This window comes from Lithobates pipiens, unplaced genomic scaffold, assembly GCF_037356315.1.
Source record: "Lithobates pipiens isolate NorthernLeopardFrog02 unplaced genomic scaffold, aLitPip1_a1.2 Scaffold_8, whole genome shotgun sequence".
Taxonomy (NCBI): Eukaryota; Metazoa; Chordata; class Amphibia; order Anura; family Ranidae; genus Lithobates; species Lithobates pipiens.
In genome coordinates this window covers 532365371-532392467 of record NW_027507903.1, presented here as the reverse complement: position 1 = coordinate 532392467, position 27097 = coordinate 532365371, and the positions used below count along the sequence as shown (strand labels likewise).

Here is a 27097-nt window from a genome sequence, read left to right as displayed (position 1 = left end):
ACTCATTCTTCTGACTTTGTAGCTCAAACCGCTTGCAATTCTGTAGCAAGTTTACAAGGGAAAATAAAAACAAAGATTTTGCCACCCTTACCTTGTAAAGTAAGAGAACGGATGCCTTCTAAAAGAAAAAAAAAGTCTTTGCTGTCATCTAGCGAAAGCCCCAGTGGCCTAATGGATAAGGCACTGGCCTCCTAAGCCAGGGATTGTGGGTTCGAGTCCCATCTGGGGTGTTTGAGATCTTGCTTGACTCTTTCAAGTCACATCTAAAGCAAGGCTTTAGAATAAAACCTTTAGGACTTCCCTTTCCTGTTGCCTTAATTAATATGCGTGCCTTCTCCTAGTAGAACTCAGATTAGTTCAGCAGCATGCTATCAACTGAATGGAAACTTCTGCAAGATGGCTACAAGTCCTCTTGTCCAAAACCAAATCTCCTGCAATGTTTCTGCCAAACAATATGTTCAACTCCCCACAAAGGAAACGCTGCTTTTATTAGGAAAGAGCTTTGCATTTTCTCCGACATTCTCCAGACATCCCATTGTGGCATGCAAATCCGGTGGCCTAAAATCTTCAAGCAAAAAAGCCACCCTGACAAGTATCGTTGGTAAGCTTAATTTGCAGGAAGGCATTTTATGTCCTTTTTGTGCCAGTTTCAGAAATGTTTTTCCTGATGTATCAACATGTATACGAATAGCAATCAGAATCGCTCCTTAGAGGTGTGCTTCCTTTGCTTCATATGACATGGTGTTGTTGCATTTGTTGAGATTCACACTGATAGCCACTGCTTTGGGACACATTCAGAAGTCTTCTTGCCGCAAGCAGTCAGAAATAGAATCTGACGTGGATCGGCAGATTTTCTGAAAAATAGAGCATCAAAATGCTCAACACAGTTGCTGGATAGTGGCATTTCAAATGTATTAACAACTCTTGTGTTTTATCTGGGTTTACCCACAAACGGACCTTGATCCAAAGGTACTTGGTATTACCTGCCACTTCTTGCTTTACAGTGGATATTTAGTAACTTTTCAAACATGCATGAATATATCCCTAACACGTCACGATAGCAGTTGCAATATCATTTTTTCTTTCAAAAAAGTTCTACTTTTATTTTTAAAATACTGTCCTTGAGCTCCAGTCAAGTGGATTTGGCGGTGTTTTTTTTTTTCTAGGAGTACTTATATGCTACCATTTCTTGCTATGAGAGAAAAAATATTCTCTTTTGTCTGGGATAAGCACGATTTTAGGTTTCGGATCACTTGAAGGCCTATTTGAAACCAAGGAGACATGGGTGATGGATTTCCGTGATGGCTTCTGTGCTCCAGTGGCGCAATCGGTCAGCGCGCGGTACTTATATGGCAGTATCTGTTGAGCAATGCCGAGGTTGTGAGTTCGAGCCTCACCTGGAGCATGCAGTTTCTTGCTTTTTGCCTTTATTCATGGAAAATGTAATCTGCACTTGCACCCTATGGCCTGACAACTTTACAACAGGGCAATAAGCGCCCAAAGAAACTCAAGGTTCTTTCCTCAAGGGTGCTTGAATGAGCTGTCTTTCTGTTACACTGACCACATTCTTTAAATTGTGGACCAGAACAGATAAAGAAAATGTGAGCCTTCTACTTGATGAAAAGAGGTGTGGAGAGCTGCGACATGGCTTTTCTCTTTCAGAAAACTCATTCTTCTGACTTTGTAGCTCAAACCGCTTGCAATTCTGTAGCAAGTTTACAAGGGAAAATAAAAACAAAGATTTTGCCACCCTTACCTTGTAAAGTAAGAGAACGGATGCCTTCTAAAAGAAAAAAAAAGTCTTTGCTGTCATCTAGCGAAAGCCCCAGTGGCCTAATGGATAAGGCACTGGCCTCCTAAGCCAGGGATTGTGGGTTCGAGTCCCATCTGGGGTGTTTGAGATCTTGCTTGACTCTTTCAAGTCACATCTAAAGCAAGGCTTTAGAATAAAACCTTTAGGACTTCCCTTTCCTGTTGCCTTAATTAATATGTGTGCCTTCTCCTAGTAGAACTCAGATTAGTTCAGCAGCATGCTATCAACTGAATGGAAACTTCTGCAAGATGGCTACAAGTCCTCTTGTCCAAAACCAAATCTCCTGCAATGTTTCTGCCAAACAATATGTTCAACTCCCCACAAAGGAAACGCTGCTTTTATTAGGAAAGAGCTTTGCATTTTCTCCGACATTCTCCAGACATCCCATTGTGGCATGCAAATCCGGTGGCCTAAAATCTTCAAGCAAAAAAGCCACCCTGACAAGTATCGTTGGTAAGCTTAATTTGCAGGAAGGCATTTTATGTCCTTTTTGTGCCAGTTTCAGAAATGTTTTTCCTGATGTATCAACATGTATACGAATAGCAATCAGAATCGCTCCTTAGAGGTGTGCTTCCTTTGCTTCATATGACATGGTGTTGTTGCATTTGTTGAGATTCACACTGATAGCCACTGCTTTGGGACACATTCAGAAGTCTTCTTGCCGCAAGCAGTCAGAAATAGAATCTGACGTGGATCGGCAGATTTTCTGAAAAATAGAGCATCAAAATGCTCAACACAGTTGCTGGATAGTGGCATTTCAAATGTATTAACAACTCTTGTGTTTTATCTGGGTTTACCCACAAACAGACCTTGATCCAAAGGTACTTGGTATTACCTGCCACTTCTTGCTTTACAGTGGATATTTAGTAACTTTTCAAACATGCATGAATATATCCCTAACACGTCACGATAGCAGTTGCAATATCATTTTTTCTTTCAAAAAAGTTCTACTTTTATTTTTAAAATACTGTCCTTGAGCTCCAGTCAAGTGGATTTGGCGGTGTTTTTTTTTTTCTAGGAGTACTTATATGCTACCATTTCTTGCTATGAGAGAAAAAATATTCTCTTTTGTCTGGGATAAGCACGATTTTAGGTTTCGGATCACTTGAAGGCCTATTTGAAACCAAGGAGACATGGGTGATGGATTTCCGTGATGGCTTCTGTGCTCCAGTGGCGCAATCGGTCAGCGCGCGGTACTTATATGGCAGTATCTGTTGAGCAATGCCGAGGTTGTGAGTTCGAGCCTCACCTGGAGCATGCAGTTTCTTGCTTTTTGCCTTTATTCATGGAAAATGTAATCTGCACTTGCACCCTATGGCCTGACAACTTTACAACAGGGCAATAAGCGCCCAAAGAAACTCAAGGTTCTTTCCTCAAGGGTGCTTGAATGAGCTGTCTTTCTGTTACACTGACCACATTCTTTAAATTGTGGACCAGAACAGATAAAGAAAATGTGCGCCTTCTACTTGATGAAAAGAGGTGTGGAGAGCTGCGACATGGCTTTTCTCTTTCAGAAAACTCATTCTTCTGACTTTGTAGCTCAAACCGCTTGCAATTCTGTAGCAAGTTTACAAGGGAAAATAAAAACAAAGATTTTGCCACCCTTACCTTGTAAAGTAAGAGAACGGATGCCTTCTAAAAGAAAAAAAAAGTCTTTGCTGTCATCTAGCGAAAGCCCCAGTGGCCTAATGGATAAGGCACTGGCCTCCTAAGCCAGGGATTGTGGGTTCGAGTCCCATCTGGGGTGTTTGAGATCTTGCTTGACTCTTTCAAGTCACATCTAAAGCAAGGCTTTAGAATAAAACCTTTAGGACTTCCCTTTCCTGTTGCCTTAATTAATATGCGTGCCTTCTCCTAGTAGAACTCAGATTAGTTCAGCAGCATGCTATCAACTGAATGGAAACTTCTGCAAGATGGCTACAAGTCCTCTTGTCCAAAACCAAATCTCCTGCAATGTTTCTGCCAAACAATATGTTCAACTCCCCACAAAGGAAACGCTGCTTTTATTAGGAAAGAGCTTTGCATTTTCTCCGACATTCTCCAGACATCCCATTGTGGCATGCAAATCCGGTGGCCTAAAATCTTCAAGCAAAAAAGCCACCCTGACAAGTATCGTTGGTAAGCTTAATTTGCAGGAAGGCATTTTATGTCCTTTTTGTGCCAGTTTCAGAAATGTTTTTCCTGATGTATCAACATGTATACGAATAGCAATCAGAATCGCTCCTTAGAGGTGTGCTTCCTTTGCTTCATATGACATGGTGTTGTTGCATTTGTTGAGATTCACACTGATAGCCACTGCTTTGGGACACATTCAGAAGTCTTCTTGCCGCAAGCAGTCAGAAATAGAATCTGACGTGGATCGGCAGATTTTCTGAAAAATAGAGCATCAAAATGCTCAACACAGTTGCTGGATAGTGGCATTTCAAATGTATTAACAACTCTTGTGTTTTATCTGGGTTTACCCACAAACAGACCTTGATCCAAAGGTACTTGGTATTACCTGCCACTTCTTGCTTTACAGTGGATATTTAGTAACTTTTCAAACATGCATGAATATATCCCTAACACGTCACGATAGCAGTTGCAATATCATTTTTTCTTTCAAAAAAGTTCTACTTTTATTTTTAAAATACTGTCCTTGAGCTCCAGTCAAGTGGATTTGGCGGTGTTTTTTTTTTTCTAGGAGTACTTATATGCTACCATTTCTTGCTATGAGAGAAAAAATATTCTCTTTTGTCTGGGATAAGCACGATTTTAGGTTTCGGATCACTTGAAGGCCTATTTGAAACCAAGGAGACATGGGTGATGGATTTCCGTGATGGCTTCTGTGCTCCAGTGGCGCAATCGGTCAGCGCGCGGTACTTATATGGCAGTATCTGTTGAGCAATGCCGAGGTTGTGAGTTCGAGCCTCACCTGGAGCATGCAGTTTCTTGCTTTTTGCCTTTATTCATGGAAAATGTAATCTGCACTTGCACCCTATGGCCTGACAACTTTACAACAGGGCAATAAGCGCCCAAAGAAACTCAAGGTTCTTTCCTCAAGGGTGCTTGAATGAGCTGTCTTTCTGTTACACTGACCACATTCTTTAAATTGTGGACCAGAACAGATAAAGAAAATGTGCGCCTTCTACTTGATGAAAAGAGGTGTGGAGAGCTGCGACATGGCTTTTCTCTTTCAGAAAACTCATTCTTCTGACTTTGTAGCTCAAACCGCTTGCAATTCTGTAGCAAGTTTACAAGGGAAAATAAAAACAAAGATTTTGCCACCCTTACCTTGTAAAGTAAGAGAACGGATGCCTTCTAAAAGAAAAAAAAAGTCTTTGCTGTCATCTAGCGAAAGCCCCAGTGGCCTAATGGATAAGGCACTGGCCTCCTAAGCCAGGGATTGTGGGTTCGAGTCCCATCTGGGGTGTTTGAGATCTTGCTTGACTCTTTCAAGTCACATCTAAAGCAAGGCTTTAGAATAAAACCTTTAGGACTTCCCTTTCCTGTTGCCTTAATTAATATGCGTGCCTTCTCCTAGTAGAACTCAGATTAGTTCAGCAGCATGCTATCAACTGAATGGAAACTTCTGCAAGATGGCTACAAGTCCTCTTGTCCAAAACCAAATCTCCTGCAATGTTTCTGCCAAACAATATGTTCAACTCCCCACAAAGGAAACGCTGCTTTTATTAGGAAAGAGCTTTGCATTTTCTCCGACATTCTCCAGACATCCCATTGTGGCATGCAAATCCGGTGGCCTAAAATCTTCAAGCAAAAAAGCCACCCTGACAAGTATCGTTGGTAAGCTTAATTTGCAGGAAGGCATTTTATGTCCTTTTTGTGCCAGTTTCAGAAATGTTTTTCCTGATGTATCAACATGTATACGAATAGCAATCAGAATCGCTCCTTAGAGGTGTGCTTCCTTTGCTTCATATGACATGGTGTTGTTGCATTTGTTGAGATTCACACTGATAGCCACTGCTTTGGGACACATTCAGAAGTCTTCTTGCCGCAAGCAGTCAGAAATAGAATCTGACGTGGATCGGCAGATTTTCTGAAAAATAGAGCATCAAAATGCTCAACACAGTTGCTGGATAGTGGCATTTCAAATGTATTAACAACTCTTGTGTTTTATCTGGGTTTACCCACAAACAGACCTTGATCCAAAGGTACTTGGTATTACCTGCCACTTCTTGCTTTACAGTGGATATTTAGTAACTTTTCAAACATGCATGAATATATCCCTAACACGTCACGATAGCAGTTGCAATATCATTTTTTCTTTCAAAAAAGTTCTACTTTTATTTTTAAAATACTGTCCTTGAGCTCCAGTCAAGTGGATTTGGCGGTGTTTTTTTTTTTCTAGGAGTACTTATATGCTACCATTTCTTGCTATGAGAGAAAAAATATTCTCTTTTGTCTGGGATAAGCACGATTTTAGGTTTCGGATCACTTGAAGGCCTATTTGAAACCAAGGAGACATGGGTGATGGATTTCCGTGATGGCTTCTGTGCTCCAGTGGCGCAATCGGTCAGCGCGCGGTACTTATATGGCAGTATCTGTTGAGCAATGCCGAGGTTGTGAGTTCGAGCCTCACCTGGAGCATGCAGTTTCTTGCTTTTTGCCTTTATTCATGGAAAATGTAATCTGCACTTGCACCCTATGGCCTGACAACTTTACAACAGGGCAATAAGCGCCCAAAGAAACTCAAGGTTCTTTCCTCAAGGGTGCTTGAATGAGCTGTCTTTCTGTTACACTGACCACATTCTTTAAATTGTGGACCAGAACAGATAAAGAAAATGTGCGCCTTCTACTTGATGAAAAGAGGTGTGGAGAGCTGCGACATGGCTTTTCTCTTTCAGAAAACTCATTCTTCTGACTTTGTAGCTCAAACCGCTTGCAATTCTGTAGCAAGTTTACAAGGGAAAATAAAAACAAAGATTTTGCCACCCTTACCTTGTAAAGTAAGAGAACGGATGCCTTCTAAAAGAAAAAAAAAGTCTTTGCTGTCATCTAGCGAAAGCCCCAGTGGCCTAATGGATAAGGCACTGGCCTCCTAAGCCAGGGATTGTGGGTTCGAGTCCCATCTGGGGTGTTTGAGATCTTGCTTGACTCTTTCAAGTCACATCTAAAGCAAGGCTTTAGAATAAAACCTTTAGGACTTCCCTTTCCTGTTGCCTTAATTAATATGCGTGCCTTCTCCTAGTAGAACTCAGATTAGTTCAGCAGCATGCTATCAACTGAATGGAAACTTCTGCAAGATGGCTACAAGTCCTCTTGTCCAAAACCAAATCTCCTGCAATGTTTCTGCCAAACAATATGTTCAACTCCCCACAAAGGAAACGCTGCTTTTATTAGGAAAGAGCTTTGCATTTTCTCCGACATTCTCCAGACATCCCATTGTGGCATGCAAATCCGGTGGCCTAAAATCTTCAAGCAAAAAAGCCACCCTGACAAGTATCGTTGGTAAGCTTAATTTGCAGGAAGGCATTTTATGTCCTTTTTGTGCCAGTTTCAGAAATGTTTTTCCTGATGTATCAACATGTATACGAATAGCAATCAGAATCGCTCCTTAGAGGTGTGCTTCCTTTGCTTCATATGACATGGTGTTGTTGCATTTGTTGAGATTCACACTGATAGCCACTGCTTTGGGACACATTCAGAAGTCTTCTTGCCGCAAGCAGTCAGAAATAGAATCTGACGTGGATCGGCAGATTTTCTGAAAAATAGAGCATCAAAATGCTCAACACAGTTGCTGGATAGTGGCATTTCAAATGTATTAACAACTCTTGTGTTTTATCTGGGTTTACCCACAAACGGACCTTGATCCAAAGGTACTTGGTATTACCTGCCACTTCTTGCTTTACAGTGGATATTTAGTAACTTTTCAAACATGCATGAATATATCCCTAACACGTCACGATAGCAGTTGCAATATCATTTTTTCTTTCAAAAAAGTTCTACTTTTATTTTTAAAATACTGTCCTTGAGCTCCAGTCAAGTGGATTTGGCGGTGTTTTTTTTTTTCTAGGAGTACTTATATGCTACCATTTCTTGCTATGAGAGAAAAAATATTCTCTTTTGTCTGGGATAAGCACGATTTTAGGTTTCGGATCACTTGAAGGCCTATTTGAAACCAAGGAGACATGGGTGATGGATTTCCGTGATGGCTTCTGTGCTCCAGTGGCGCAATCGGTCAGCGCGCGGTACTTATATGGCAGTATCTGTTGAGCAATGCCGAGGTTGTGAGTTCGAGCCTCACCTGGAGCATGCAGTTTCTTGCTTTTTGCCTTTATTCATGGAAAATGTAATCTGCACTTGCACCCTATGGCCTGACAACTTTACAACAGGGCAATAAGCGCCCAAAGAAACTCAAGGTTCTTTCCTCAAGGGTGCTTGAATGAGCTGTCTTTCTGTTACACTGACCACATTCTTTAAATTGTGGACCAGAACAGATAAAGAAAATGTGCGCCTTCTACTTGATGAAAAGAGGTGTGGAGAGCTGCGACATGGCTTTTCTCTTTCAGAAAACTCATTCTTCTGACTTTGTAGCTCAAACCGCTTGCAATTCTGTAGCAAGTTTACAAGGGAAAATAAAAACAAAGATTTTGCCACCCTTACCTTGTAAAGTAAGAGAACGGATGCCTTCTAAAAGAAAAAAAAAGTCTTTGCTGTCATCTAGCGAAAGCCCCAGTGGCCTAATGGATAAGGCACTGGCCTCCTAAGCCAGGGATTGTGGGTTCGAGTCCCATCTGGGGTGTTTGAGATCTTGCTTGACTCTTTCAAGTCACATCTAAAGCAAGGCTTTAGAATAAAACCTTTAGGACTTCCCTTTCCTGTTGCCTTAATTAATATGCGTGCCTTCTCCTAGTAGAACTCAGATTAGTTCAGCAGCATGCTATCAACTGAATGGAAACTTCTGCAAGATGGCTACAAGTCCTCTTGTCCAAAACCAAATCTCCTGCAATGTTTCTGCCAAACAATATGTTCAACTCCCCACAAAGGAAACGCTGCTTTTATTAGGAAAGAGCTTTGCATTTTCTCCGACATTCTCCAGACATCCCATTGTGGCATGCAAATCCGGTGGCCTAAAATCTTCAAGCAAAAAAGCCACCCTGACAAGTATCGTTGGTAAGCTTAATTTGCAGGAAGGCATTTTATGTCCTTTTTGTGCCAGTTTCAGAAATGTTTTTCCTGATGTATCAACATGTATACGAATAGCAATCAGAATCGCTCCTTAGAGGTGTGCTTCCTTTGCTTCATATGACATGGTGTTGTTGCATTTGTTGAGATTCACACTGATAGCCACTGCTTTGGGACACATTCAGAAGTCTTCTTGCCGCAAGCAGTCAGAAATAGAATCTGACGTGGATCGGCAGATTTTCTGAAAAATAGAGCATCAAAATGCTCAACACAGTTGCTGGATAGTGGCATTTCAAATGTATTAACAACTCTTGTGTTTTATCTGGGTTTACCCACAAACGGACCTTGATCCAAAGGTACTTGGTATTACCTGCCACTTCTTGCTTTACAGTGGATATTTAGTAACTTTTCAAACATGCATGAATATATCCCTAACACGTCACGATAGCAGTTGCAATATCATTTTTTCTTTCAAAAAAGTTCTACTTTTATTTTTAAAATACTGTCCTTGAGCTCCAGTCAAGTGGATTTGGCGGTGTTTTTTTTTTTCTAGGAGTACTTATATGCTACCATTTCTTGCTATGAGAGAAAAAATATTCTCTTTTGTCTGGGATAAGCACGATTTTAGGTTTCGGATCACTTGAAGGCCTATTTGAAACCAAGGATACATGGGTGATGGATTTCCGTGATGGCTTCTGTGCTCCAGTGGCGCAATCGGTCAGCGCGCGGTACTTATATGGCAGTATCTGTTGAGCAATGCCGAGGTTGTGAGTTCGAGCCTCACCTGGAGCATGCAGTTTCTTGCTTTTTGCCTTTATTCATGGAAAATGTAATCTGCACTTGCACCCTATGGCCTGAGAACTTTACAACAGGGCAATAAGCGCCCAAAGAAACTCAAGGTTCTTTCCTCAAGGGTGCTTGAATGAGCTGTCTTTCTGTTACACTGACCACATTCTTTAAATTGTGGACCAGAACAGATAAAGAAAATGTGCGCCTTCTACTTGATGAAAAGAGGTGTGGAGAGCTGCGACATGGCTTTTCTCTTTCAGAAAACTCATTCTTCTGACTTTGTAGCTCAAACCGCTTGCAATTCTGTAGCAAGTTTACAAGGGAAAATAAAAACAAAGATTTTGCCACCCTTACCTTGTAAAGTAAGAGAACGGATGCCTTCTAAAAGAAAAAAAAAGTCTTTGCTGTCATCTAGCGAAAGCCCCAGTGGCCTAATGGATAAGGCACTGGCCTCCTAAGCCAGGGATTGTGGGTTCGAGTCCCATCTGGGGTGTTTGAGATCTTGCTTGACTCTTTCAAGTCACATCTAAAGCAAGGCTTTAGAATAAAACCTTTAGGACTTCCCTTTCCTGTTGCCTTAATTAATATGTGTGCCTTCTCCTAGTAGAACTCAGATTAGTTCAGCAGCATGCTATCAACTGAATGGAAACTTCTGCAAGATGGCTACAAGTCCTCTTGTCCAAAACCAAATCTCCTGCAATGTTTCTGCCAAACAATATGTTCAACTCCCCACAAAGGAAACGCTGCTTTTATTAGGAAAGAGCTTTGCATTTTCTCCGACATTCTCCAGACATCCCATTGTGGCATGCAAATCCGGTGGCCTAAAATCTTCAAGCAAAAAAGCCACCCTGACAAGTATCGTTGGTAAGCTTAATTTGCAGGAAGGCATTTTATGTCCTTTTTGTGCCAGTTTCAGAAATGTTTTTCCTGATGTATCAACATGTATACGAATAGCAATCAGAATCGCTCCTTAGAGGTGTGCTTCCTTTGCTTCATATGACATGGTGTTGTTGCATTTGTTGAGATTCACACTGATAGCCACTGCTTTGGGACACATTCAGAAGTCTTCTTGCCGCAAGCAGTCAGAAATAGAATCTGACGTGGATCGGCAGATTTTCTGAAAAATAGAGCATCAAAATGCTCAACACAGTTGCTGGATAGTGGCATTTCAAATGTATTAACAACTCTTGTGTTTTATCTGGGTTTACCCACAAACAGACCTTGATCCAAAGGTACTTGGTATTACCTGCCACTTCTTGCTTTACAGTGGATATTTAGTAACTTTTCAAACATGCATGAATATATCCCTAACACGTCACGATAGCAGTTGCAATATCATTTTTTCTTTCAAAAAAGTTCTACTTTTAGTTTTAAAATACTGTCCTTGAGCTCCAGTCAAGTGGATTTGGCGGTGTTTTTTTTTTTCTAGGAGTACTTATATGCTACCATTTCTTGCTATGAGAGAAAAAATATTCTCTTTTGTCTGGGATAAGCACGATTTTAGGTTTCGGATCACTTGAAGGCCTATTTGAAACCAAGGAGACATGGGTGATGGATTTCCGTGATGGCTTCTGTGCTCCAGTGGCGCAATCGGTCAGCGCGCGGTACTTATATGGCAGTATCTGTTGAGCAATGCCGAGGTTGTGAGTTCGAGCCTCACCTGGAGCATGCAGTTTCTTGCTTTTTGCCTTTATTCATGGAAAATGTAATCTGCACTTGCACCCTATGGCCTGACAACTTTACAACAGGGCAATAAGCGCCCAAAGAAACTCAAGGTTCTTTCCTCAAGGGTGCTTGAATGAGCTGTCTTTCTGTTACACTGACCACATTCTTTAAATTGTGGACCAGAACAGATAAAGAAAATGTGCGCCTTCTACTTGATGAAAAGAGGTGTGGAGAGCTGCGACATGGCTTTTCTCTTTCAGAAAACTCATTCTTCTGACTTTGTAGCTCAAACCGCTTGCAATTCTGTAGCAAGTTTACAAGGGAAAATAAAAACAAAGATTTTGCCACCCTTACCTTGTAAAGTAAGAGAACGGATGCCTTCTAAAAGAAAAAAAAAGTCTTTGCTGTCATCTAGCGAAAGCCCCAGTGGCCTAATGGATAAGGCACTGGCCTCCTAAGCCAGGGATTGTGGGTTCGAGTCCCATCTGGGGTGTTTGAGATCTTGCTTGACTCTTTCAAGTCACATCTAAAGCAAGGCTTTAGAATAAAACCTTTAGGACTTCCCTTTCCTGTTGCCTTAATTAATATGCGTGCCTTCTCCTAGTAGAACTCAGATTAGTTCAGCAGCATGCTATCAACTGAATGGAAACTTCTGCAAGATGGCTACAAGTCCTCTTGTCCAAAACCAAATCTCCTGCAATGTTTCTGCCAAACAATATGTTCAACTCCCCACAAAGGAAACGCTGCTTTTATTAGGAAAGAGCTTTGCATTTTCTCCGACATTCTCCAGACATCCCATTGTGGCATGCAAATCCGGTGGCCTAAAATCTTCAAGCAAAAAAGCCACCCTGACAAGTATCGTTGGTAAGCTTAATTTGCAGGAAGGCATTTTATGTCCTTTTTGTGCCAGTTTCAGAAATGTTTTTCCTGATGTATCAACATGTATACGAATAGCAATCAGAATCGCTCCTTAGAGGTGTGCTTCCTTTGCTTCATATGACATGGTGTTGTTGCATTTGTTGAGATTCACACTGATAGCCACTGCTTTGGGACACATTCAGAAGTCTTCTTGCCGCAAGCAGTCAGAAATAGAATCTGACGTGGATCGGCAGATTTTCTGAAAAATAGAGCATCAAAATGCTCAACACAGTTGCTGGATAGTGGCATTTCAAATGTATTAACAACTCTTGTGTTTTATCTGGGTTTACCCACAAACAGACCTTGATCCAAAGGTACTTGGTATTACCTGCCACTTCTTGCTTTACAGTGGATATTTAGTAACTTTTCAAACATGCATGAATATATCCCTAACACGTCACGATAGCAGTTGCAATATCATTTTTTCTTTCAAAAAAGTTCTACTTTTATTTTTAAAATACTGTCCTTGAGCTCCAGTCAAGTGGATTTGGCGGTGTTTTTTTTTTTCTAGGAGTACTTATATGCTACCATTTCTTGCTATGAGAGAAAAAATATTCTCTTTTGTCTGGGATAAGCACGATTTTAGGTTTCGGATCACTTGAAGGCCTATTTGAAACCAAGGAGACATGGGTGATGGATTTCCGTGATGGATTTCCGTGATGGATTTCCGTGATGGCTTCTGTGCTCCAGTGGCGCAATCGGTCAGCGCGCGGTACTTATATGGCAGTATCTGTTGAGCAATGCCGAGGTTGTGAGTTCGAGCCTCACCTGGAGCATGCAGTTTCTTGCTTTTTGCCTTTATTCATGGAAAATGTAATCTGCACTTGCACCCTATGGCCTGACAACTTTACAACAGGGCAATAAGCGCCCAAAGAAACTCAAGGTTCTTTCCTCAAGGGTGCTTGAATGAGCTGTCTTTCTGTTACACTGACCACATTCTTTAAATTGTGGACCAGAACAGATAAAGAAAATGTGCGCCTTCTACTTGATGAAAAGAGGTGTGGAGAGCTGCGACATGGCTTTTCTCTTTCAGAAAACTCATTCTTCTGACTTTGTAGCTCAAACCGCTTGCAATTCTGTAGCAAGTTTACAAGGGAAAATAAAAACAAAGATTTTGCCACACTTACCTTGTAAAGTAAGAGAACAGATGCCTTCTGAAAGAAAAAAAAAGTCTTTGCTGTCATCTAGCGAAAGCCCCAGTGGCCTAATGGATAAGGCACTGGCCTCCTAAGCCAGGGATTGTGGGTTCGAGTCCCCTCTGGGGTGTTTGAGATCTTGCTTGACTCTTTCACGTCACATCTAAAGCAAGGCTTTAGAATAAAACCTTTAGGAGTTCCCTTTCCTGTTGCCTTAATTAATATGCGTGCCTTCTCCTAGTAGAACTCAGATTAGTTCAGCAGCATGCTATCAACTGAATGGAAACTTCTGCAAGATGGCTACAAGTCCTCTTGTCCAAAACCAAATCTCCTGCAATGTTTCTGCCAAACAATATGTTCAACTCCCCACAAAGGAAACGCTGCTTTTATTAGGAAAGAGCTTTGCATTTTCTCCGACATTCTCCAGACATCCCATTGTGGCATGCAAATCCGGTGGCCTAAAATCTTCAAGCAAAAAAGCCACCCTGACAAGTATCGTTGGTAAGCTTAATTTGCAGGAAGGCATTTTATGTCCTTTTTGTGCCAGTTTCAGAAATGTTTTTCCTGATGTATCAACATGTATACGAATAGCAATCAGAATCGCTCCTTAGAGGTGTGCTTCCTTTGCTTCATATGACATGGTGTTGTTGCATTTGTTGAGATTCACACTGATAGCCACTGCTTTGGGACACATTCAGAAGTCTTCTTGCCGCAAGCAGTCAGAAATAGAATCTGACGTGGATCGGCAGATTTTCTGAAAAATAGAGCATCAAAATGCTCAACACAGTTGCTGGATAGTGGCATTTCAAATGTATTAACAACTCTTGTGTTTTATCTGGGTTTACCCACAAACAGACCTTGATCCAAAGGTACTTGGTATTACCTGCCACTTCTTGCTTTACAGTGGATATTTAGTAACTTTTCAAACATGCATGAATATATCCCTAACACGTCACGATAGCAGTTGCAATATCATTTTTTCTTTCAAAAAAGTTCTACTTTTATTTTTAAAATACTGTCCTTGAGCTCCAGTCAAGTGGATTTGGCGGTGTTTTTTTTTTTCTAGGAGTACTTATATGCTACCATTTCTTGCTATGAGAGAAAAAATATTCTCTTTTGTCTGGGATAAGCACGATTTTAGGTTTCGGATCACTTGAAGGCCTATTTGAAACCAAGGAGACATGGGTGATGGATTTCCGTGATGGCTTCTGTGCTCCAGTGGCGCAATCGGTCAGCGCGCGGTACTTATATGGCAGTATCTGTTGAGCAATGCCGAGGTTGTGAGTTCGAGCCTCACCTGGAGCATGCAGTTTCTTGCTTTTTGCCTTTATTCATGGAAAATGTAATCTGCACTTGCACCCTATGGCCTGACAACTTTACAACAGGGCAATAAGCGCCCAAAGAAACTCAAGGTTCTTTCCTCAAGGGTGCTTGAATGAGCTGTCTTTCTGTTACACTGACCACATTCTTTAAATTGTGGACCAGAACAGATAAAGAAAATGTGCGCCTTCTACTTGATGAAAAGAGGTGTGGAGAGCTGCGACATGGCTTTTCTCTTTCAGAAAACTCATTCTTCTGACTTTGTAGCTCAAACCGCTTGCAATTCTGTAGCAAGTTTACAAGGGAAAATAAAAACAAAGATTTTGCCACACTTACCTTGTAAAGTAAGAGAACGGATGCCTTCTGAAAGAAAAAAAAAGTCTTTGCTGTCATCTAGCGAAAGCCCCAGTGGCCTAATGGATAAGGCACTGGCCTCCTAAGCCAGGGATTGTGGGTTCGAGTCCCCTCTGGGGTGTTTGAGATCTTGCTTGACTCTTTCACGTCACATCTAAAGCAAGGCTTTAGAATAAAACCTTTAGGAGTTCCCTTTCCTGTTGCCTTAATTAATATGCGTGCCTTCTCCTAGTAGAACTCAGATTAGTTCAGCAGCATGCTATCAACTGAATGGAAACTTCTGCAAGATGGCTACAAGTCCTCTTGTCCAAAACCAAATCTCCTGCAATGTTTCTGCCAAACAATATGTTCAACTCCCCACAAAGGAAACGCTGCTTTTATTAGGAAAGAGCTTTGCATTTTCTCCGACATTCTCCAGACATCCCATTGTGGCATGCAAATCCGGTGGCCTAAAATCTTCAAGCAAAAAAGCCACCCTGACAAGTATCGTTGGTAAGCTTAATTTGCAGGAAGGCATTTTATGTCCTTTTTGTGCCAGTTTCAGAAATGTTTTTCCTGATGTATCAACATGTATACGAATAGCAATCAGAATCGCTCCTTAGAGGTGTGCTTCCTTTGCTTCATATGACATGGTGTTGTTGCATTTGTTGAGATTCACACTGATAGCCACTGCTTTGGGACACATTCAGAAGTCTTCTTGCCGCAAGCAGTCAGAAATAGAATCTGACGTGGATCGGCAGATTTTCTGAAAAATAGAGCATCAAAATGCTCAACACAGTTGCTGGATAGTGGCATTTCAAATGTATTAACAACTCTTGTGTTTTATCTGGGTTTACCCACAAACAGACCTTGATCCAAAGGTACTTGGTATTACCTGCCACTTCTTGCTTTACAGTGGATATTTAGTAACTTTTCAAACATGCATGAATATATCCCTAACACGTCACGATAGCAGTTGCAATATCATTTTTTCTTTCAAAAAAGTTCTACTTTTATTTTTAAAATACTGTCCTTGAGCTCCAGTCAAGTGGATTTGGCGGTGTTTTTTTTTTTCTAGGAGTACTTATATGCTACCATTTCTTGCTATGAGAGAAAAAATATTCTCTTTTGTCTGGGATAAGCACGATTTTAGGTTTCGGATCACTTGAAGGCCTATTTGAAACCAAGGAGACATGGGTGATGGATTTCCGTGATGGCTTCTGTGCTCCAGTGGCGCAATCGGTCAGCGCGCGGTACTTATATGGCAGTATCTGTTGAGCAATGCCGAGGTTGTGAGTTCGAGCCTCACCTGGAGCATGCAGTTTCTTGCTTTTTGCCTTTATTCATGGAAAATGTAATCTGCACTTGCACCCTATGGCCTGACAACTTTACAACAGGGCAATAAGCGCCCAAAGAAACTCAAGGTTCTTTCCTCAAGGGTGCTTGAATGAGCTGTCTTTCTGTTACACTGACCACATTCTTTAAATTGTGGACCAGAACAGATAAAGAAAATGTGCGCCTTCTACTTGATGAAAAGAGGTGTGGAGAGCTGCGACATGGCTTTTCTCTTTCAGAAAACTCATTCTTCTGACTTTGTAGCTCAAACCGCTTGCAATTCTGTAGCAAGTTTACAAGGGAAAATAAAAACAAAGATTTTGCCACCCTTACCTTGTAAAGTAAGAGAACGGATGCCTTCTGAAAGAAAAAAAAAGTCTTTGCTGTCATCTAGCGAAAGCCCCAGTGGCCTAATGGATAAGGCACTGGCCTCCTAAGCCAGGGATTGTGGGTTCGAGTCCCATCTGGGGTGTTTGAGATCTTGCTTGACTCTTTCAAGTCACATCTAAAGCAAGGCTTTAGAATAAAACCTTTAGGACTTCCCTTTCCTGTTGCCTTAATTAATATGTGTGCCTTCTCCTAGTAGAACTCAGATTAGTTCAGCAGCATGCTATCAACTGAATGGAAACTTCTGCAAGATGGCTACAAGTCCTCTTGTCCAAAACCAAATCTCCTGCAATGTTTCTGCCAAACAATATGTTCAACTCCCCACAAAGGAAACGCTGCTTTTATTAGGAAAGAGCTTTGCATTTTCTCCGACATTCTCCAGACATCCCATTGTGGCATGCAAATCCGGTGGCCTAAAATCTTCAAGCAAAAAAGCCACCCTGACAAGTATCGTTGGTAAGCTTAATTTGCAGGAAGGCATTTTATGTCCTTTTTGTGCCAGTTTCAGAAATGTTTTTCCTGATGTATCAACATGTATACGAATAGCAATCAGAATCGCTCCTTAGAGGTGTGCTTCCTTTGCTTCATATGACATGGTGTTGTTGCATTTGTTGAGATTCACACTGATAGCCACTGCTTTGGGACACATTCAGAAGTCTTCTTGCCGCAAGCAGTCAGAAATAGAATCTGACGTGGATCGGCAGATTTTCTGAAAAATAGAGCATCAAAATGCTCAACACAGTTGCTGGATAGTGGCATTTCAAATGTATTAACAACTCTTGTGTTTTATCTGGGTTTACCCACAAACAGACCTTGATCCAAAGGTACTTGGTATTACCTGCCACTTCTTGCTTTACAGTGGATATTTAGTAACTTTTCAAACATGCATGAATATATCCCTAACACGTCACGATAGCAGTTGCAATATCATTTTTTCTTTCAAAAAAGTTCTACTTTTATTTTTAAAATACTGTCCTTGAGCTCCAGTCAAGTGGATTTGGCGGTGTTTTTTTTTTTCTAGGAGTACTTATATGCTACCATTTCTTGCTATGAGAGAAAAAATATTCTCTTTTGTCTGGGATAAGCACGATTTTAGGTTTCGGATCACTTGAAGGCCTATTTGAAACCAAGGAGACATGGGTGATGGATTTCCGTGATGGCTTCTGTGCTCCAGTGGCGCAATCGGTCAGCGCGCGGTACTTATATGGCAGTATCTGTTGAGCAATGCCGAGGTTGTGAGTTCGAGCCTCACCTGGAGCATGCAGTTTCTTGCTTTTTGCCTTTATTCATGGAAAATGTAATCTGCACTTGCACCCTATGGCCTGACAACTTTACAACAGGGCAATAAGCGCCCAAAGAAACTCAAGGTTCTTTCCTCAAGGGTGCTTGAATGAGCTGTCTTTCTGTTACACTGACCACATTCTTTAAATTGTGGACCAGAACAGATAAAGAAAATGTGCGCCTTCTACTTGATGAAAAGAGGTGTGGAGAGCTGCGACATGGCTTTTCTCTTTCAGAAAACTCATTCTTCTGACTTTGTAGCTCAAACCGCTTGCAATTCTGTAGCAAGTTTACAAGGGAAAATAAAAACAAAGATTTTGCCACCCTTACCTTGTAAAGTAAGAGAACGGATGCCTTCTGAAAGAAAAAAAAAGTCTTTGCTGTCATCTAGCGAAAGCCCCAGTGGCCTAATGGATAAGGCACTGGCCTCCTAAGCCAGGGATTGTGGGTTCGAGTCCCATCTGGGGTGTTTGAGATCTTGCTTGACTCTTTCAAGTCACATCTAAAGCAAGGCTTTAGAATAAAACCTTTAGGACTTCCCTTTCCTGTTGCCTTAATTAATATGTGTGCCTTCTCCTAGTAGAACTCAGATTAGTTCAGCAGCATGCTATCAACTGAATGGAAACTTCTGCAAGATGGCTACAAGTCCTCTTGTCCAAAACCAAATCTCCTGCAATGTTTCTGCCAAACAATATGTTCAACTCCCCACAAAGGAAACGCTGCTTTTATTAGGAAAGAGCTTTGCATTTTCTCCGACATTCTCCAGACATCCCATTGTGGCATGCAAATCCGGTGGCCTAAAATCTTCAAGCAAAAAAGCCACCCTGACAAGTATCGTTGGTAAGCTTAATTTGCAGGAAGGCATTTTATGTCCTTTTTGTGCCAGTTTCAGAAATGTTTTTCCTGATGTATCAACATGTATACGAATAGCAATCAGAATCGCTCCTTAGAGGTGTGCTTCCTTTGCTTCATATGACATGGTGTTGTTGCATTTGTTGAGATTCACACTGATAGCCACTGCTTTGGGACACATTCAGAAGTCTTCTTGCCGCAAGCAGTCAGAAATAGAATCTGACGTGGATCGGCAGATTTTCTGAAAAATAGAGCATCAAAATGCTCAACACAGTTGCTGGATAGTGGCATTTCAAATGTATTAACAACTCTTGTGTTTTATCTGGGTTTACCCACAAACAGACCTTGATCCAAAGGTACTTGGTATTACCTGCCACTTCTTGCTTTACAGTGGATATTTAGTAACTTTTCAAACATGCATGAATATATCCCTAACACGTCACGATAGCAGTTGCAATATCATTTTTTCTTTCAAAAAAGTTCTACTTTTATTTTTAAAATACTGTCCTTGAGCTCCAGTCAAGTGGATTTGGCGGTGTTTTTTTTTTTCTAGGAGTACTTATATGCTACCATTTCTTGCTATGAGAGAAAAAATATTCTCTTTTGTCTGGGATAAGCACGATTTTAGGTTTCGGATCACTTGAAGGCCTATTTGAAACCAAGGAGACATGGGTGATGGATTTCCGTGATGGCTTCTGTGCTCCAGTGGCGCAATCGGTCAGCGCGCGGTACTTATATGGCAGTATCTGTTGAGCAATGCCGAGGTTGTGAGTTCGAGCCTCACCTGGAGCATGCAGTTTCTTGCTTTTTGCCTTTATTCATGGAAAATGTAATCTGCACTTGCACCCTATGGCCTGACAACTTTACAACAGGGCAATAAGCGCCCAAAGAAACTCAAGGTTCTTTCCTCAAGGGTGCTTGAATGAGCTGTCTTTCTGTTACACTGACCACATTCTTTAAATTGTGGACCAGAACAGATAAAGAAAATGTGCGCCTTCTACTTGATGAAAAGAGGTGTGGAGAGCTGCGACATGGCTTTTCTCTTTCAGAAAACTCATTCTTCTGACTTTGTAGCTCAAACCGCTTGCAATTCTGTAGCAAGTTTACAAGGGAAAATAAAAACAAAGATTTTGCCACACTTACCTTGTAAAGTAAGAGAACAGATGCCTTCTGAAAGAAAAAAAAAGTCTTTGCTGTCATCTAGCGAAAGCCCCAGTGGCCTAATGGATAAGGCACTGGCCTCCTAAGCCAGGGATTGTGGGTTCGAGTCCCCTCTGGGGTGTTTGAGATCTTGCTTGACTCTTTCACGTCACATCTAAAGCAAGGCTTTAGAATAAAACCTTTAGGAGTTCCCTTTCCTGTTGCCTTAATTAATATGCGTGCCTTCTCCTAGTAGAACTCAGATTAGTTCAGCAGCATGCTATCAACTGAATGGAAACTTCTGCAAGATGGCTACAAGTCCTCTTGTCCAAAACCAAATCTCCTGCAATGTTTCTGCCAAACAATATGTTCAACTCCCCACAAAGGAAACGCTGCTTTTATTAGGAAAGAGCTTTGCATTTTCTCCGACATTCTCCAGACATCCCATTGTGGCATGCAAATCCGGTGGCCTAAAATCTTCAAGCAAAAAAGCCACCCTGACAAGTATCGTTGGTAAGCTTAATTTGCAGGAAGGCATTTTATGTCCTTTTTGTGCCAGTTTCAGAAATGTTTTTCCTGATGTATCAACATGTATACGAATAGCAATCAGAATCGCTCCTTAGAGGTGTGCTTCCTTTGCTTCATATGACATGGTGTTGTTGCATTTGTTGAGATTCACACTGATAGCCACTGCTTTGGGACACATTCAGAAGTCTTCTTGCCGCAAGCAGTCAGAAATAGAATCTGACGTGGATCGGCAGATTTTCTGAAAAATAGAGCATCAAAATGCTCAACACAGTTGCTGGATAGTGGCATTTCAAATGTATTAACAACTCTTGTGTTTTATCTGGGTTTACCCACAAACAGACCTTGATCCAAAGGTACTTGGTATTACCTGCCACTTCTTGCTTTACAGTGGATATTTAGTAACTTTTCAAACATGCATGAATATATCCCTAACACGTCACGATAGCAGTTGCAATATCATTTTTTCTTTCAAAAAAGTTCTACTTTTATTTTTAAAATACTGTCCTTGAGCTCCAGTCAAGTGGATTTGGCGGTGTTTTTTTTTTTCTAGGAGTACTTATATGCTACCATTTCTTGCTATGAGAGAAAAAATATTCTCTTTTGTCTGGGATAAGCACGATTTTAGGTTTCGGATCACTTGAAGGCCTATTTGAAACCAAGGAGACATGGGTGATGGATTTCCGTGATGGATTTCCGTGATGGATTTCCGTGATGGCTTCTGTGCTCCAGTGGTGCAATCGGTCAGCGCGCGGTACTTATATGGCAGTATCTGTTGAGCAATGCCGAGGTTGTGAGTTCGAGCCTCACCTGGAGCATGCAGTTTCTTGCTTTTTGCCTTTATTCATGGAAAATGTAATCTGCACTTGCACCCTATGGCCTGACAACTTTACAACAGGGCAATAAGCGCCCAAAGAAACTCAAGGTTCTTTCCTCAAGGGTGCTTGAATGAGCTGTCTTTCTGTTACACTGACCACATTCTTTAAATTGTGGACCAGAACAGATAAAGAAAATGTGCGCCTTCTACTTGATGAAAAGAGGTGTGGAGAGCTGCGACATGGCTTTTCTCTTTCAGAAAACTCATTCTTCTGACTTTGTAGCTCAAACCGCTTGCAATTCTGTAGCAAGTTTACAAGGGAAAATAAAAACAAAGATTTTGCCACCCTTACCTTGTAAAGTAAGAGAACGGATGCCTTCTGAAAGAAAAAAAAAGTCTTTGCTGTCATCTAGCGAAAGCCCCAGTGGCCTAATGGATAAGGCACTGGCCTCCTAAGCCAGGGATTGTGGGTTTGTGTCCCATCTGGGGTGTTTGAGATCTTGCTTGACTCTTTCAAGTCACATCTAAAGCAAGGCTTTAGAATAAAACCTTTAGGACTTCCCTTTCCTGTTGCCTTAATTAATATGTGTGCCTTCTCCTAGTAGAACTCAGATTAGTTCAGCAGCATGCTATCAACTGAATGGAAACTTCTGCAAGATGGCTACAAGTCCTCTTGTCCAAAACCAAATCTCCTGCAATGTTTCTGCCAAACAATATGTTCAACTCCCCACAAAGGAAACACTGCTTTTATTAGGAAAGAGCTTTGCATTTTCTCCGACATTCTCCAGACATCCCATTGTGGCATGCAAATCCGGTGGCCTAAAATCTTCAAGCAAAAAAGCCACCCTGACAAGTATCGTTGGTAAGCTTAATTTGCAGGAAGGCATTTTATGTCCTTTTTGTGCCAGTTTCAGAAATGTTTTTCCTGATGTATCAACATGTATACGAATAGCAATCAGAATCGCTCCTTAGAGGTGTGCTTCCTTTGCTTCATATGACATGGTGTTGTTGCATTTGTTGAGATTCACACTGATAGCCACTGCTTTGGGACACATTCAGAAGTCTTCTTGCCGCAAGCAGTCAGAAATAGAATCTGACGTGGATCGGCAGATTTTCTGAAAAATAGAGCATCAAAATGCTCAACACAGTTGCTGGATAGTGGCATTTCAAATGTATTAACAACTCTTGTGTTTTATCTGGGTTTACCCACAAACAGACCTTGATCCAAAGGTACTTGGTATTACCTGCCACTTCTTGCTTTACAGTGGATATTTAGTAACTTTTCAAACATGCATGAATATATCCCTAACACGTCACGATAGCAGTTGCAATATCATTTTTTCTTTCAAAAAAGTTCTACTTTTATTTTTAAAATACTGTCCTTGAGCTCCAGTCAAGTGGATTTGGCGGTGTTTTTTTTTTTCTAGGAGTACTTATATGCTACCATTTCTTGCTATGAGAGAAAAAATATTCTCTTTTGTCTGGGATAAGCACGATTTTAGGTTTCGGATCACTTGAAGGCCTATTTGAAACCAAGGAGACATGGGTGATGGATTTCCGTGATGGCTTCTGTGCTCCAGTGGCGCAATCGGTCAGCGCGCGGTACTTATATGGCAGTATCTGTTGAGCAATGCCGAGGTTGTGAGTTCGAGCCTCACCTGGAGCATGCAGTTTCTTGCTTTTTGCCTTTATTCATGGAAAATGTAATCTGCACTTGCACCCTATGGCCTGACAACTTTACAACAGGGCAATAAGCGCCCAAAGAAACTCAAGGTTCTTTCCTCAAGGGTGCTTGAATGAGCTGTCTTTCTGTTACACTGACCACATTCTTTAAATTGTGGACCAGAACAGATAAAGAAAATGTGCGCCTTCTACTTGATGAAAAGAGGTGTGGAGAGCTGCGACATGGCTTTTCTCTTTCAGAAAACTCATTCTTCTGACTTTGTAGCTCAAACCGCTTGCAATTCTGTAGCAAGTTTACAAGGGAAAATAAAAACAAAGATTTTGCCACCCTTACCTTGTAAAGTAAGAGAACGGATGCCTTCTGAAAGAAAAAAAAAGTCTTTGCTGTCATCTAGCGAAAGCCCCAGTGGCCTAATGGATAAGGCACTGGCCTCCTAAGCCAGGGATTGTGGGTTCGAGTCCCATCTGGGGTGTTTGAGATCTTGCTTGACTCTTTCAAGTCACATCTAAAGCAAGGCTTTAGAATAAAACCTTTAGGAGTTCCCTTTCCTGTTGCCTTAATTAATATGCGTGCCTTCTCCTAGTAGAACTCAGATTAGTTCAGGAGCATGCTATCAACTGAATGGAAACTTCTGCAAGATGGCTACAAGTCCTCTTGTCCAAAACCAAATCTCCTGCAATGTTTCTGCCAAACAATATGTTCAACTCCCCACAAAGGAAACGCTGCTTTTATTAGGAAAGAGCTTTGCATTTTCTCCGACATTCTCCAGACATCCCATTGTGGCATGCAAATCCGGTGGCCTAAAATCTTCAAGCAAAAAAGCCACCCTGACAAGTATCGTTGGTAAGCTTAATTTGCAGGAAGGCATTTTATGTCCTTGTTGTGCCAGTTTCAGAAATGTTTTTCCTGATGTATCAACATGTATACGAATAGCAATCAGAATCACTCCTTAGAGGTGTGCTTCCTTTGCTTCATATGACATGGTGTTGTTGCATTTGTTGAGATTCACACTGATAGCCACTGCTTTGGGACACATTCAGAAGTCTTCTTGCCGCAAGCAGTCAGAAATAGAATCTGACGTGGATCGGCAGATTTTCTGAAAAATAGAGCATCAAAATGCTCAACACAGTTGCTGGATAGTGGCATTTCAAATGTATTAACAACTCTTGTGTTTTATCTGGGTTTACCCACAAACGGACCTTGATCCAAAGGTACTTGGTATTACCTGCCACTTCTTGCTTTACAGTGGATATTTAGTAACTTTTCAAACATGCATGAATATATCCCTAACACGTCACGATAGCAGTTGCAATATCATTTTTTCTTTCAAAAAAGTTCTACTTTTATTTTTTAAATACTGTCCTTGAGCTCCAGTCAAGTGGATTTGGCGGTGTTTTTTTTTTTCTAGGAGTACTTATATGCTACCATTTCTTGCTATGAGAGAAAAAATATTCTCTTTTGTCTGGGATAAGCACGATTTTAGGTTTCGGATCACTTGAAGGCCTATTTGAAACCAAGGAGACATGGGTGATGGATTTCCGTGATGGCTTCTGTGCTCCAGTGGCGCAATCGGTCAGCGCGCGGTACTTATATGGCAGTATCTGTTGAGCAATGCCGAGGTTGTGAGTTCGAGCCTCACCTGGAGCATGCAGTTTCTTGCTTTTTGCCTTTATTCATGGAAAATGTAATCTGCACTTGCACCCTATGGCCTGAGAACTTTACAACAGGGCAATAAGCGCCCAAAGAAACTCAAGGTTCTTTCCTCAAGGGTGCTTGAATGAGCTGTCTTTCTGTTACACTGACCACATTCTTTAATTTGTGGACCAGAACAGATAAAGAAAATGTGCGCCTTCTACTTGATGAAAAGAGGTGTGGAGAGCTGCGACATGGCTTTTCTCTTTCAGAAAACTCATTCTTCTGACTTTGTAGCTCAAACCGCTTGCAATTCTGTAGCAAGTTTACAAGGGAAAATAAAAACAAAGATTTTGCCACCCTTACCTTGTAAAGTAAGAGAACGGATGCCTTCTGAAAGAAAAAAAAAGTCTTTGCTGTCATCTAGCGAAAGCCCCAGTGGCCTAATGGATAAGGCACTGGCCTCCTAAGCCAGGGATTGTGGGTTCGAGTCCCATCTGGGGTGTTTGAGATCTTGCTTGACTCTTTCAAGTCACATCTAAAGCAAGGCTTTAGAATAAAACCTTTAGGACTTCCCTTTCCTGTTGCCTTAATTAATATGCGTGCCTTCTCCTAGTAGAACTCAGATTAGTTCAGCAGCATGCTATCAACTGAATGGAAACTTCTGCAAGATGGCTACAAGTCCTCTTGTCCAAAACCAAATCTCCTGCAATGTTTCTGCCAAACAATATGTTCAACTCCCCACAAAGGAAACGCTGCTTTTATTAGGAAAGAGCTTTGCATTTTCTCCGACATTCTCCAGACATCCCATTGTGGCATGCAAATCCGGTGGCCTAAAATCTTCAAGCAAAAAAGCCACCCTGACAAGTATCGTTGGTAAGCTTAATTTGCAGGAAGGCATTTTATGTCCTTTTTGTGCCAGTTTCAGAAATGTTTTTCCTGATGTATCAACATGTATACGAATAGCAATCAGAATCGCTCCTTAGAGGTGTGCTTCCTTTGCTTCATATGACATGGTGTTGTTGCATTTGTTGAGATTCACACTGATAGCCACTGCTTTGGGACACATTCAGAAGTCTTCTTGCCGCAAGCAGTCAGAAATAGAATCTGACGTGGATCGGCAGATTTTCTGAAAAATAGAGCATCAAAATGCTCAACACAGTTGCTGGATAGTGGCATTTCAAATGTATTAACAACTCTTGTGTTTTATCTGGGTTTACCCACAAACAGACCTTGATCCAAAGGTACTTGGTATTACCTGCCACTTCTTGCTTTACAGTGGATATTTAGTAACTTTTCAAACATGCATGAATATATCCCTAACACGTCACGATAGCAGTTGCAATATCATTTTTTCTTTCAAAAAAGTTCTACTTTTATTTTTAAAATACTGTCCTTGAGCTCCAGTCAAGTGGATTTGGCGGTGTTTTTTTTTTTCTAGGAGTACTTATATGCTACCATTTCTTGCTATGAGAGAAAAAATATTCTCTTTTGTCTGGGATAAGCACGATTTTAGGTTTCGGATCACTTGAAGGCCTATTTGAAACCAAGGAGACATGGGTGATGGATTTCCGTGATGGCTTCTGTGCTCCAGTGGCGCAATCGGTCAGCGCGCGGTACTTATATGGCAGTATCTGTTGAGCAATGCCGAGGTTGTGAGTTCGAGCCTCACCTGGAGCATGCAGTTTCTTGCTTTTTGCCTTTATTCATGGAAAATGTAATCTGCACTTGCACCCTATGGCCTGACAACTTTACAACAGGGCAATAAGCGCCCAAAGAAACTCAAGGTTCTTTCCTCAAGGGTGCTTGAATGAGCTGTCTTTCTGTTACACTGACCACATTCTTTAAATTGTGGACCAGAACAGATAAAGAAAATGTGCGCCTTCTACTTGATGAAAAGAGGTGTGGAGAGCTGCGACATGGCTTTTCTCTTTCAGAAAACTCATTCTTCTGACTTTGTAGCTCAAACCGCTTGCAATTCTGTAGCAAGTTTACAAGGGAAAATAAAAACAAAGATTTTGCCACACTTACCTTGTAAAGTAAGAGAACAGATGCCTTCTGAAAGAAAAAAAAAGTCTTTGCTGTCATCTAGCGAAAGCCCCAGTGGCCTAATGGATAAGGCACTGGCCTCCTAAGCCAGGGATTGTGGGTTCGAGTCCCCTCTGGGGTGTTTGAGATCTTGCTTGACTCTTTCACGTCACATCTAAAGCAAGGCTTTAGAATAAAACCTTTAGGAGTTCCCTTTCCTGTTGCCTTAATTAATATGCGTGCCTTCTCCTAGTAGAACTCAGATTAGTTCAGCAGCATGCTATCAACTGAATGGAAACTTCTGCAAGATGGCTACA

At 41.3% G+C, this 27097-nt stretch overlaps 32 non-coding genes across 32 annotated transcripts; all 32 read left to right on the top strand.

Annotated features, from left to right (window-relative positions):
* The first annotated feature begins 157 nt into the window (after positions 1–157).
* TRNAR-CCU (transfer RNA arginine (anticodon CCU)) lies at positions 158–230 on the top strand. The gene has a single exon. It is a non-coding gene; the product is annotated as a tRNA-Arg (tRNA).
* Positions 231–1312: 1082 nt separating this feature from the next.
* TRNAI-UAU (transfer RNA isoleucine (anticodon UAU)) lies at positions 1313–1405 on the top strand. Its single transcript is given in 2 exon segments — positions 1313–1350; positions 1370–1405. It is a non-coding gene; the product is annotated as a tRNA-Ile (tRNA).
* Positions 1406–1822: 417 nt separating this feature from the next.
* TRNAR-CCU (transfer RNA arginine (anticodon CCU)) lies at positions 1823–1895 on the top strand. The gene has a single exon. It is a non-coding gene; the product is annotated as a tRNA-Arg (tRNA).
* A 1082-nt stretch (positions 1896–2977) lies between these two features.
* On the top strand, positions 2978–3070 carry TRNAI-UAU (transfer RNA isoleucine (anticodon UAU)). Its single transcript is given in 2 exon segments — positions 2978–3015; positions 3035–3070. It is a non-coding gene; the product is annotated as a tRNA-Ile (tRNA).
* A 417-nt stretch (positions 3071–3487) lies between these two features.
* On the top strand, positions 3488–3560 carry TRNAR-CCU (transfer RNA arginine (anticodon CCU)). The gene has a single exon. It is a non-coding gene; the product is annotated as a tRNA-Arg (tRNA).
* Positions 3561–4642: 1082 nt separating this feature from the next.
* On the top strand, positions 4643–4735 carry TRNAI-UAU (transfer RNA isoleucine (anticodon UAU)). Its single transcript is given in 2 exon segments — positions 4643–4680; positions 4700–4735. It is a non-coding gene; the product is annotated as a tRNA-Ile (tRNA).
* Positions 4736–5152: 417 nt separating this feature from the next.
* TRNAR-CCU (transfer RNA arginine (anticodon CCU)) lies at positions 5153–5225 on the top strand. Its single transcript has one exon. It is a non-coding gene; the product is annotated as a tRNA-Arg (tRNA).
* A 1082-nt stretch (positions 5226–6307) lies between these two features.
* TRNAI-UAU (transfer RNA isoleucine (anticodon UAU)) lies at positions 6308–6400 on the top strand. Its single transcript is given in 2 exon segments — positions 6308–6345; positions 6365–6400. It is a non-coding gene; the product is annotated as a tRNA-Ile (tRNA).
* A 417-nt stretch (positions 6401–6817) lies between these two features.
* On the top strand, positions 6818–6890 carry TRNAR-CCU (transfer RNA arginine (anticodon CCU)). The gene has a single exon. It is a non-coding gene; the product is annotated as a tRNA-Arg (tRNA).
* Positions 6891–7972: 1082 nt separating this feature from the next.
* TRNAI-UAU (transfer RNA isoleucine (anticodon UAU)) lies at positions 7973–8065 on the top strand. The gene is given in 2 exon segments: positions 7973–8010; positions 8030–8065. It is a non-coding gene; the product is annotated as a tRNA-Ile (tRNA).
* Positions 8066–8482: 417 nt separating this feature from the next.
* TRNAR-CCU (transfer RNA arginine (anticodon CCU)) lies at positions 8483–8555 on the top strand. The gene has a single exon. It is a non-coding gene; the product is annotated as a tRNA-Arg (tRNA).
* A 1082-nt stretch (positions 8556–9637) lies between these two features.
* On the top strand, positions 9638–9730 carry TRNAI-UAU (transfer RNA isoleucine (anticodon UAU)). The gene is given in 2 exon segments: positions 9638–9675; positions 9695–9730. It is a non-coding gene; the product is annotated as a tRNA-Ile (tRNA).
* A 417-nt stretch (positions 9731–10147) lies between these two features.
* On the top strand, positions 10148–10220 carry TRNAR-CCU (transfer RNA arginine (anticodon CCU)). The gene has a single exon. It is a non-coding gene; the product is annotated as a tRNA-Arg (tRNA).
* Positions 10221–11302: 1082 nt separating this feature from the next.
* Positions 11303–11395, top strand: TRNAI-UAU (transfer RNA isoleucine (anticodon UAU)). Its single transcript is given in 2 exon segments — positions 11303–11340; positions 11360–11395. It is a non-coding gene; the product is annotated as a tRNA-Ile (tRNA).
* A 417-nt stretch (positions 11396–11812) lies between these two features.
* Positions 11813–11885, top strand: TRNAR-CCU (transfer RNA arginine (anticodon CCU)). The gene has a single exon. It is a non-coding gene; the product is annotated as a tRNA-Arg (tRNA).
* Positions 11886–12993: 1108 nt separating this feature from the next.
* On the top strand, positions 12994–13086 carry TRNAI-UAU (transfer RNA isoleucine (anticodon UAU)). Its single transcript is given in 2 exon segments — positions 12994–13031; positions 13051–13086. It is a non-coding gene; the product is annotated as a tRNA-Ile (tRNA).
* A 417-nt stretch (positions 13087–13503) lies between these two features.
* Positions 13504–13576, top strand: TRNAR-CCU (transfer RNA arginine (anticodon CCU)). Its single transcript has one exon. It is a non-coding gene; the product is annotated as a tRNA-Arg (tRNA).
* A 1082-nt stretch (positions 13577–14658) lies between these two features.
* On the top strand, positions 14659–14751 carry TRNAI-UAU (transfer RNA isoleucine (anticodon UAU)). The gene is given in 2 exon segments: positions 14659–14696; positions 14716–14751. It is a non-coding gene; the product is annotated as a tRNA-Ile (tRNA).
* A 417-nt stretch (positions 14752–15168) lies between these two features.
* Positions 15169–15241, top strand: TRNAR-CCU (transfer RNA arginine (anticodon CCU)). Its single transcript has one exon. It is a non-coding gene; the product is annotated as a tRNA-Arg (tRNA).
* Positions 15242–16323: 1082 nt separating this feature from the next.
* Positions 16324–16416, top strand: TRNAI-UAU (transfer RNA isoleucine (anticodon UAU)). The gene is given in 2 exon segments: positions 16324–16361; positions 16381–16416. It is a non-coding gene; the product is annotated as a tRNA-Ile (tRNA).
* Positions 16417–16833: 417 nt separating this feature from the next.
* Positions 16834–16906, top strand: TRNAR-CCU (transfer RNA arginine (anticodon CCU)). Its single transcript has one exon. It is a non-coding gene; the product is annotated as a tRNA-Arg (tRNA).
* A 1082-nt stretch (positions 16907–17988) lies between these two features.
* TRNAI-UAU (transfer RNA isoleucine (anticodon UAU)) lies at positions 17989–18081 on the top strand. The gene is given in 2 exon segments: positions 17989–18026; positions 18046–18081. It is a non-coding gene; the product is annotated as a tRNA-Ile (tRNA).
* Positions 18082–18498: 417 nt separating this feature from the next.
* Positions 18499–18571, top strand: TRNAR-CCU (transfer RNA arginine (anticodon CCU)). Its single transcript has one exon. It is a non-coding gene; the product is annotated as a tRNA-Arg (tRNA).
* Positions 18572–19653: 1082 nt separating this feature from the next.
* TRNAI-UAU (transfer RNA isoleucine (anticodon UAU)) lies at positions 19654–19746 on the top strand. Its single transcript is given in 2 exon segments — positions 19654–19691; positions 19711–19746. It is a non-coding gene; the product is annotated as a tRNA-Ile (tRNA).
* A 417-nt stretch (positions 19747–20163) lies between these two features.
* Positions 20164–20236, top strand: TRNAR-CCU (transfer RNA arginine (anticodon CCU)). The gene has a single exon. It is a non-coding gene; the product is annotated as a tRNA-Arg (tRNA).
* Positions 20237–21344: 1108 nt separating this feature from the next.
* On the top strand, positions 21345–21437 carry TRNAI-UAU (transfer RNA isoleucine (anticodon UAU)). The gene is given in 2 exon segments: positions 21345–21382; positions 21402–21437. It is a non-coding gene; the product is annotated as a tRNA-Ile (tRNA).
* A 1572-nt stretch (positions 21438–23009) lies between these two features.
* Positions 23010–23102, top strand: TRNAI-UAU (transfer RNA isoleucine (anticodon UAU)). Its single transcript is given in 2 exon segments — positions 23010–23047; positions 23067–23102. It is a non-coding gene; the product is annotated as a tRNA-Ile (tRNA).
* Positions 23103–23519: 417 nt separating this feature from the next.
* Positions 23520–23592, top strand: TRNAR-CCU (transfer RNA arginine (anticodon CCU)). The gene has a single exon. It is a non-coding gene; the product is annotated as a tRNA-Arg (tRNA).
* A 1082-nt stretch (positions 23593–24674) lies between these two features.
* Positions 24675–24767, top strand: TRNAI-UAU (transfer RNA isoleucine (anticodon UAU)). The gene is given in 2 exon segments: positions 24675–24712; positions 24732–24767. It is a non-coding gene; the product is annotated as a tRNA-Ile (tRNA).
* Positions 24768–25184: 417 nt separating this feature from the next.
* Positions 25185–25257, top strand: TRNAR-CCU (transfer RNA arginine (anticodon CCU)). Its single transcript has one exon. It is a non-coding gene; the product is annotated as a tRNA-Arg (tRNA).
* Positions 25258–26339: 1082 nt separating this feature from the next.
* TRNAI-UAU (transfer RNA isoleucine (anticodon UAU)) lies at positions 26340–26432 on the top strand. The gene is given in 2 exon segments: positions 26340–26377; positions 26397–26432. It is a non-coding gene; the product is annotated as a tRNA-Ile (tRNA).
* A 417-nt stretch (positions 26433–26849) lies between these two features.
* TRNAR-CCU (transfer RNA arginine (anticodon CCU)) lies at positions 26850–26922 on the top strand. The gene has a single exon. It is a non-coding gene; the product is annotated as a tRNA-Arg (tRNA).
* Positions 26923–27097: the final 175 nt, after the last annotated feature.